Source organism: Lontra canadensis, unplaced genomic scaffold (assembly GCF_010015895.1).
Source record: "Lontra canadensis isolate GAN:19392208 unplaced genomic scaffold, GSC_riverotter_1.0 scaffold3, whole genome shotgun sequence".
NCBI lineage: Eukaryota > Metazoa > Chordata > Mammalia > Carnivora > Mustelidae > Lontra > Lontra canadensis.
The window spans coordinates 53,057,380-53,067,566 of NW_022630997.1; the positions used below are offsets into that span (position 1 = coordinate 53,057,380).

Below are 10,187 nucleotides of genomic sequence, written 5' to 3' on the forward strand. Positions count from 1 at the left end.
AAGAGGTTACTGCCTATGTTCTCCTCTAGGATTCTGATGGATTCCTGTCTCACGTTGAGGTCTTTTATCCATTTTGAGTTTATCTTTGTGTATGGTGTAAGAGAATGGTCGAGTTTCATTCTTCTACATATAGCTGCCCAGTTTTCCCAGCACCATTTATTGAAGAGACTGTCTTTTTTCCACTGTATATTTTTTCCTGTTTTGTTGAAGATTACTTGATCATAGAGTTGAGGGTCCATATCTGGGCTCTCTACTCTGTTCCACTGGTCTATGTGTCTGTTTTTATGCCAGTACCATGCTGTCTTGGTGATCACAGCTTTGTAGTAAAGCTTGAAATCAGGTAACGTGATGCCCCCAGTTTTATTTTTGTTTTTCAACATTTCCTTAGTGATTCGGGGTCTCTTCTGATTCCATACAAATTTTAGGATTATTTAAATATTTTATTCATTTATATGACAGAGAGAGAGAGCACAAGCAGGTGGAGCAGCAGTGGGAGAGGGAGAAGCAGGCTCCCCAATGAGCAGGGAGCCTGATGCAGGGCTTGATCCCAGGATTCTGGGATCATAACCTGAGCCAAAGGCAGCCACTTAACTGACTGAGCCACCCAAGCACCCCTGAAATTTACATTTTAATATGCAGCCTAGGTCATTCTAATGAAGATGGCACATGGACAATCCTTTGAGAAATACTAAGTGATTTTGTATTTTGTTGGTATTATTACCTGATGTAGTATAGTTAGGGTAAAGACTATGCTACTACAACAAAAATACCCCCAAACACATGGCTTCAATAATATAGATGGCAGTATCTCCTTCATCTGCCAATCCAAAGAATAATTCCCCGCTGACATGGCAGCTCTGTGCCATAATGCAAGCATGACCCAGATGCCTGCTATCTTGTTGCTCTGACATCTCTTAGGATGTTGTCTCTGACTGCATTTTCAAATATGAGTCACTACCACATCTGTAGTTCAGTCCACAGGAAGGAAAAAAAAGAAAAACTAAATAGCAAGCTATTTTCTTTTTTTCCCTAGTTATTTGGTTTATACTTTATTGAAGTATATGTTACATACTTCAAACTGCACATATTTAAAGTATGCAATTTGAAAAGTCTTGTCACATTTGTAACAACCAAAATGCTCATACACAGGTGGGTGAATACTTTTAAGCATATTGTACATACATTAAGCAGTGATGATAAACTAGTCAAAAGTCCGCACCCAAGCTACAAAGGAGGCTGGGTAACATTGTCTCAAACTGGGCACCATATGCAAAGTTGTATCTCTAGTTCTACAGAGGAGAGAACACTTTGTGGGACAGCCAGAAACCCACAACTCCTGGCAAACCTATATGCCTTAAAACTCAGGGCAGGTATTTCCTTCAGGAGGCCTCTTCTGACCCCCAGACCTGAATTAAATTTATCTTCTATGCTTACTGAAACCCACTACTCACGAACCTCACTATAGCTAGGATGTCGAGTTATCAAAATGACTTCTTTGTGTCTTCATCTATATGTTCCCTTTTGGCATGTGTCTAGTTGCTCTCTGTCAACAAATGACAAAATTGAACTAACCTGGTATGAAGGTTGATAATGACTGACACTTCTTTTTTAATATCAATAATACCGATCTCTTATTTAACAAGGGCCCACTATATGCCAAAACACTATTCAAGGCCCCATAAAAATATTACCTCTTCCCTTCTTCACAAAAATTCTGTGAAGTAGTTATTATTATCCCTACTTTATTTATAAGGAAACCAAGTCTTGTAGGAGTTACAAAGCTTGTCCCAGTTTCAGAGCTAATGGGAACCAGAAGCAGAATTTAACTTACCTGTCCAAACCAAAGCCTACTCTACTTCTACCTGAACATGCCTCTTCTCCATTGTCATTAATATGATGATCAATCTCCCTAAAAATGCACACCACCTATATTTTAAAAGTTTTTTAAAGCATGTTTATATATGTTATTACTTGCCCTGGAAGGAAAAGTTTCTTAGTCTCCTTTTCCATCTGCGAACCATAAAAAATTATCTGTAAGGTATTGCTCCTATAAACTGAGAGCTAACTTGATTTAAAACCAAAAATCTCAATGTCTTAAAGAACCCAAATTAGAACTCAAGATCTAGTTTATAGCCTAGTTCACCGATGGGAAAGTGGAGACACAAAGACAGAAAATGATTGCTGGAGTTAAATAAGGCACTGGCTCAGCTGGACTCGGGCTTCCTGATCCAGGGAGGCAACATGTGTTTGGAAAGAGTATGGACCATGCGGCCGAACAATGAAAGATTCAAATACTGATGCTGCCATTTGAGTATGTGACCTCAGACAAGTTTCCTAACTTCTTTAAAGCAGTTTCCTCATTTGTAAATGAAATAAAGATACCTACCTCCCTTGTAGATGTATTGTGACTACTGGATATGAATTATAGAATTCCTATATGAATTATATAATCCATATAGGGCCTGGCAGAGTGAGTGCTAATTAAATGTTAGTTCTCTCTTTCCAGCACAGGCTAGCCTTTTCCTAGAGCACATATTGCCTTCTACAGGACAATGGTCTTTTACCCTTCTTGACACCCACATAAATTTCACATTGTAGAAATCTAAAGCTGAGTGCACATGAAGCAGAGTCCATTCTAAAGGGTTTTTTTTTTTTAATTTAAAGGAAGAAAAAGTAAAAAGTGCTGAGCCAATATTTCTACTATTCAATCATTAAATATTAATCGATGTCAATGCATTTGAGGGAGCCTTTAGCTGTGACAGGTGAGCTGAAAGTAGAAATTCTGATTTAACGAGGCCCCCTGGCCACTTTGGCAAAATGTCAGGGTGCAGGGTGTGGCGGAGAATAATTAACTGATAAACAACCTTCCAAAAAAGATCAGTAACTATGAACTTGAGGACAAAGACAAGACTTCTCTTATTTTCTCCAAAGCGTTTTTTCTCATGGGATCTCTCAGTCCTTTCTGAATCAACCCTGATTCAGTACCCCTAAGTCAGAATGCCCTTAACTGTTTTGTTTAGACTGGTCTATGAAATGATTAGGCTGTTGAAATGATGAATCAGGAGCACTGCAGGATTTTTCACAGTCTCTCTGAACAATGCCCCATATCACATTTACACTGACAGGCTGTATTTTTATATTTGACATGTGAGAGGAACATGGAAAATAACACACTGACAGCGCCTTAGATACCAGTCATACATCTTCCTAACACAGATTGATGGGTGGAAAAGAATATTATTTAGTGAGCCCTTCTTAAGCTCTCCAAGGAAAATATATAGATCCACCAGTGGATTGACTTGAAACTCATATTAACAATCCTTACGAGCAAGAAACAGAAAAACAACCACCATCCATTTCTGCACCAGAAAACAGATCAGAAAAATTAGCAGAAACCAATCCTATACCTGTACATTTCTCACTGATGGGTCAGGCTTTGCCCCTCCCCAGCCTAGCAATCTGAGTCAGTGGAATTTCTCCATCGAGGCACATCGGTCTTTCCAATTTCAAACCAAAGGTGAAAGATAAGCTGTTTGGAAAATTTAAGCCACAGCTTTAGCTGCTCAGGGAACCAACATGAAAACAGAAACAAAACAAAACAAAACAAAATCCTGAGAAGGAGTAGCCTAAGCTAACCACATGCCTATGGAGAGACCTAAAGAACCATGTGGGATTGTGGCTGCCATATATTAGGAGACATATATTAAGAGACATAGAAGAGAAGGTAAAGGAAAAAGACATGTCCCTTATAATGGATGCTGTAATCTCCCTCCAGGAAGGCATGATTTATTCCCACAGTTGCTGGGAATGCTGCTGGTGACCACTGTCTCAGCTGCCAGCCCTCTTCAGAGGTCCTTCTGTTAAAGAGGCTCTCACCAAATAGTATGTTGTCTCATGGAGCTGCTGGCATCCACTGACTGGTCAATACAGAAGTATAAGGGCCTAACCTCTTATTGCCAAAAGGAACAACTATGGAAGGTTGTCCCAGCTTCCAAACCCCGTGAGTTAGCTAAGACCTGCTTTGAGACTCCATCACACTCTATGCCCAATCCCGCTTCCTTCCATTTGCTTATGCAGTTGTCAATCCCATAAGCATTTCATAATTCACTGCAAGCTAATCTTCGTCTCAGAGTCTGTTTCCAGGAATACCCAATACTCCCTTCATTTCCCACTTCCATAATGTACCATGTAACTCAAATATCCCAATGAATAAAATCTTATGATACTTTCAGAAATGTGTATATATAATCAGCCAAATCACTTCGAAACCCACATCACAGTCATTCTAATTCTCAAGATGGAAAATAAAAACAGAGAAAAGACAAGCACCATCTTTGGAAGGACCTACCACTCTAAGTTTCAAGCTCACTCTTTAGTCTAACATGGGCTTTTGTTTCTTTGTTTTTCATTATATGCTTAAACTAAGGCTAAAGCAAGTAAAGAAAAACTCCTAGGAATTATAGTACCAAAACAGAAATAGGTGAGAGAAATATTTTTCCTGTTGTAGATGATCCTAAAAAGTCATTAGGGATGCCTGAGTGACTCAGTCATTTGAGCATCCAACTTTTGATTTCGGTTCAAATTATGATCTCAGGGTCTTGAAATTGAGCCCAGTGTCAGGCTCTGGGCTCCAGATGGAGTCTTCCTGAGATTCTCTCTTCCTCTCCCTCTGCCCCTCCCCACACCCCACCAGGCCACCAGGCCCACCAGGCCACCTCTCTGAAATAAACAAATAAATTCTTTAAAAAGCCAAGAACCTGGGATTTAGATCACTGATTCTTAGGATCACAGAGTATCTGGCACTCTTATTTCTGATGGAAAACAATGGGATATGAAGACTTTCAACTAGCAGTTTACTGGCAAAAGGAACCAGAGATGTATTTAGAATCTCACAGTAAGATTTTGGCATTCGGCTTTTAAGAGTATCAAGTCATTGGCTGCCTGTGGCTTCATCTACTTTCCCTAGTTTTTCTTCTCTGTTCTCCATTTGTTTCCTCTGCTTTTGCTTCCTCCTCTTTGGTTCTTTTCCCCATTTCCTCTCCTTCCCACTTCATTGGACATTTTTTATTGACTGGAGCTTCAATGGTGGTTGCATCACACAGATTGCTTTTTCCGCAGTAAAGCCCTGATTTGGAAGGGAGAAAGAAGAACTTTTCATCTCTGTGTGCAAATGTAATTCAAATATGGTGAACTAATTTATTCTGTAAAACTTAATTAAAACCAATAAAAAAAGGAGACAGCTCTGGAGGGAGCAGTAACTCCCTTGGCAGGACCTGGGTGAGATGCATTCAGTTGGGACTTTTTAAATCTTAGCATTTGATTTGATTTTCAGAGAACTTGGTTTGGTTTTATATGCTACTAAAATGCTTTTAAGTATTTAATGGTTTACTCCAATTGGGGAAAGTTTTGTTAGGTTTTCTCTAAAGTTTCCCACAGGAAAGCCTTGGTTTTTTATTTGTGACTGGAATATTTTGTGGCTTTAGAAATTACCAGGAAAATTTTAAAAAATGCTACTTTTGAAGTTTTCCAGATGCACACAAGTATATTTTCATATATCTTACATCACATCCCTCATTTTGAAGTGATTTTTGTCTGAAAGTATGAATAAACAAGGTCAGAGTAGAACTTGAAGGAATAGTGACTTCATGCTGAGATCCCCATTACACTTTAAGCTTCTTGATTGTAGAACTGTGTCTTAAACACTATTTCAATGCTTCACACCAAACAGAGAAATAAAGTGCACACTGATGGATGGATGGAGGGAGGGAGGGAGGGAAGGAAGGGAAGAAAGGAGGAAGGGAGAAAGGGAGGGAGGGAGGGACGGAGGGATGGAGGAGGGAAAGGAAGGAGGCCTAAATAAATCAATCCATGAATCCTAGAGTGTTGGGATACATTTGTCTGTATTCTTCCTGCTGGAATTGGAGTTAAAGGGAGAGGTTGGAGCTCCTCCACTAGTCGTATGTAAGAGTAGAGGACTACTCTAAGAGGAGGACTACTAAGCATGGCATCTCAATAAATCTCACACCCAGCACCAAATTTTGTCAAGGTAGGTACTCAATAAATATTGGATAAATAGGATTTTCACCCCACGTCGATCAAAGTTTGCCTCAAGAACACTGCAAGTGGAGTGCCAACAGTGATTATTTCCAGTATTTTATTATGAAAATTTCCAACATGTAAAAAATTTGAATAATTTTTCACAGAACACCCTTATACCTATGACCTGATTGTTAACATTAACATCTTACTCTACTTATTTACCACATAACTCTCTATCTATCCAACCTTATATTCATATTATTTTTTTGGCTGGGTACAATATATTTTATTTACCTGACAACATGGGGTTTCCCAAACCCCTCCCCTTCTTCAAATGTTCTGGGATGGAAACTGTAGAGGTTGGGAGATTCTCAATGTGTTGGGGAACAAATTGGGGCAAAGACTCCCCCGCAGCTGAGGAACTCTCTCTTCCTTTTTCTCTTGCTGGGGTTGGTGGTCCAGGGAACTGGTCTACCACCCAGTTGCTGTAGCCAGATTCATTATCATACCAGGCAATAAGCTTGACAAAGTGGTCACTGAGAGCAAAACCAGCTCCATCATTTAAAGTGGAAGAGCAAGTGTCATTGTTAAAGTTGCAGGAGACAACCTGGTCTTCAGCAGAGTCCAGGGTGCCCTTGAGGGGGCCCTCTGATGCCTTCTTCAGCACCTTCTTGATGTTATTGTATTTGGCAGCCTTCTCCAGGCAGCAGGTCAGATCCATGACTGACATATTGAGGGTGGGGACACAGAAGGCCATGCCAGTGAGCTTCCCACTTCAGCTCAGGAATGATCTCGCTACAGCCTTTGTTTCCAGTAGAAGCAAGGATGATGTTCTGGGAAGCTCCTCGGCCATCATGCCACAGCTTCCCAGAGAGGCCATCCACATCTTCTGAGTGGCAGTAATGGCACAGACTCTGGTCATGGGTCCCTCCATGCTGCCAAAGTTGTCATGGATGACCTTGGCCAGGGGGCCAAGCAGTTAGCAGTGCAGGAGCCATTGCTGATAATCTTGAGGGAGTTGTCATACTTAGGGTTCACAATCATCACAAATAAGGGGGCATCAGCAGAAGTTGGCAGAGATTGATGACCCTCTTGGCCCCACCTTTCAAATGAGCCCCAGCCTTCTCCATGGTGGTGAAGACTCCAGTGGCTCCACAACATACTCAGCACCAGCATCACCCTATTTATGCTGGCAGAATCTCATTCCTGGAAGATAGAGATAGGTTTTCCATTGATGACAAGTTTCCTGTTCTCAGCTTTAACAATGCCATTGAATTTGCTGTGGGTAGAATCATACCAGAATATGTAGACCATGTAGTTGAGGTCAATGAAGGAGTCACTTTATGGTGATAATATCCACTTTGCCAGGTTTAGGCCCCTTGGTGACCAGGTGACCAATATGGCCAGATCAGTTTACACCAACCTTCACCCTCATGTCTCCAGGATATGCTTGGCACTGCACCAAAAGATGTGGCTATCTGTGGAATGGGAAGGAGCAGAAGGCTAACTCGTATTACTTTTTTATTCATTTCAAATTAAATTATAGGCATTGGTAACTTTGTCCGTAAATGCTTTGACGTACATATCATTAGAATTCAATATTTGTTTCAAGTCTTTTCCTTTGAAATAAAATGATCATTCTAAATTTTGATGGTTGCAAACACCAGTGTAATACAAATCTTTATCAAGATTAGCATTACCCCCAGAAAACTTAGCAGTGGAGATTTGAGTCTTTGGAATAATTTCTTTACTTCTTTATCCAGCAAGAGACTGTTTGAGAATAACTTACAGTTTAAAATTTGGTGGGAACTGGGGCACCTGGGTGGTTCAATCATTAAGCATCTGCCTTTGGCTCAGGTCATGATCCCAGGGCTCTGGGATGGAGCTCTGCGTCAGGCTCCCTGCTCCATGGGAAGCCTGCGTCTCCCCCTCGCACTCCCCCTGCTTGTGTTCTCTCTCTCTCTCTCTGTCAAATAAAAAAATAAATAAAATCTTTTAAAAAAATAAAATTTGATAGGAACTGTCCACCCTCACAAACTGCTTCAGATCTCACACCATTAAAGAGGTGTTTTCCTACATTTGTTTTAGAAAAATCCAAACTCCAAATGCATAGTTGATGGCAAGGGAGAGATTTATGTGTATGTACAACATTAGCTGAAGGTCCAGTGAGTTGGCAAACAAGCAAGAAAGAATAAAGCAAAATTAGGATCCTATTTTCTTATGTGGATTTAAAAATAATAATGTATACAAATAATTTTTGTCAGAATAATAAGTATGCTTTAGGTCTTAATACATGTAAGTATGTTTTCTTTGCACCAGATTTTCTTGGGACATCACCTTTATGGGGTGGGGGCAGGATAACCAAGGGACCCTCTGTGAAGTTGTACGTGTTGCCAAGTTGAATCCAGTGCCAAGCTAAATCCCTACCACATGGTACATATAAGTTGAATCTCTTCCAAATGCAGGGCTCCTTCTTAAGTAGCTGTATTGACTAATTACTTTCATCAGGATAATTGCACCTAAGAAAAGGGTACAATTATTTCTACCGAGTAGAATGTTGACATCGTTTAATGAAGAATTAATGCATGTGGTGACAAACTATGTATTTAGAGAGGAAATAAAGCACTTACCAACAATCTGTTTCCAAGAAAGAATTTTTAAGCATGTCTGGTATGCTCTTAAGTATTCAGAATGAAACTAATAGGCATTTCCACAGCACACAAGACTCAGCCTCTATCTAAGTCCATGCATGCCAATGAATTGACATCCACCATGCCCTAGTGGGTTCTACATCATGGTTGAAAGGCAGAGCTGCAATTCAGTTTGGCTAAGGTAGTACCCACTCACATCATCACATTTCAAAGTGACCTTCCCAGTCACTGTTCCACACAAATAGTAAACCTACATCATCCTTCTTTGTGGGAATGGCAAATTTATAAAACTGAAATGCAGAAGGATTATGGTTAAAACCTCCAAAGTGTTGACTGGGACCTAGAATAGTTACTGATGGACAAGAGCCCTAAAATTTATTCTTTCATATATTAACTAAACACATACTGATCAATCAACTATTATATCAAAGGTGCTATGCTAATTATTATATAATAACCCAAAAGGAACCTACATTCCAGAAGCTTGTAACTACAGACCATTCAATCATTCATTCAACATATCTCTACTGGGAACTGTGGTGAACTTTGTGGTCCATTGTCCAAATCCTCCTCTAAGACTGAGGCACCCATTTCTCCAGCTACCAGGAGTACAGACTGCTGAAAGTTCACAACGAGTTCCTTCCAAGGAATCACTCTAGGCTAAAAGAATACACTTCCCACTTCCTGGAGGCATCTGCATCCAGTGACTGGTGGTGCTAGAGTACAAAGGCTCTTGAGGTCTCTCCTGCAACTACATCATAATTCAATTTCTCCCTTTGCCCAGTGAAGCAACTCTCACTCATCACAGGTGTTGTTACTAAAAGCACTCTTCAATTAACCTCCTGCATGCAAATCTCACAGTCACAGTCACCTGAGGAAGCAAACCTAGGACAGTCACTGCCAAATATGATTCTAGGATGACAACTATAAAATGGAACTTACAAGCTAGATCACCTAGCTCCAGATTGAGAATCCTATCACTAGTGTCTAGTTATGATGCAACTATTAAAAAAAATCCCACTAAGGAAGAACTGAGATGTAAATGAAAGCCTGAGGGTAAAATAATACCAGCATAAAGTGGTAGAGATCTTAAGGGCCTCCACAGTAATATAAAAAAGACTCTCATTTCCTGCAACCAGAGGGCAGAAAAACTGCATTTGGGACCCAGAAAGAGCTACAGAGAAGGTTGATTTTTCCATGCCTCCATGTCTTTTATAAAACAGGCAGGGTTCTGGCTGGGAAGGAGTGGGACATGGAGACTTGAGATAGGAACATATTGGTCAATGCACTAGAACATCTTGAATCTTTGGGTACATTCAGACTCCCCTGAATCCTCAAAATTGGTCCACTTCTCTCTCTTTAAAGACTTGCATTCCGCATTCCACTTTTGCTTAAAGATGGTACAGAAGCTTTTGTACTTGCAAAATAACACACATCTTATGATGATCTGTCCCACCTTTTATCCTGGCCACCAGATCATGGAGAAAGTTATAACAA

The 10,187-nt window shown here is 40.3% G+C and overlaps 1 pseudogene; it reads right to left on the minus strand.

Annotated features, from left to right (window-relative positions):
- The window catches only part of LOC116858389, a 35,770-nt pseudogene extending 28,441 nt beyond the window's left edge, over positions 1 to 7,329 (minus strand).
- Between the last annotated feature and the right edge of the window lie 2,858 nt (positions 7,330 to 10,187).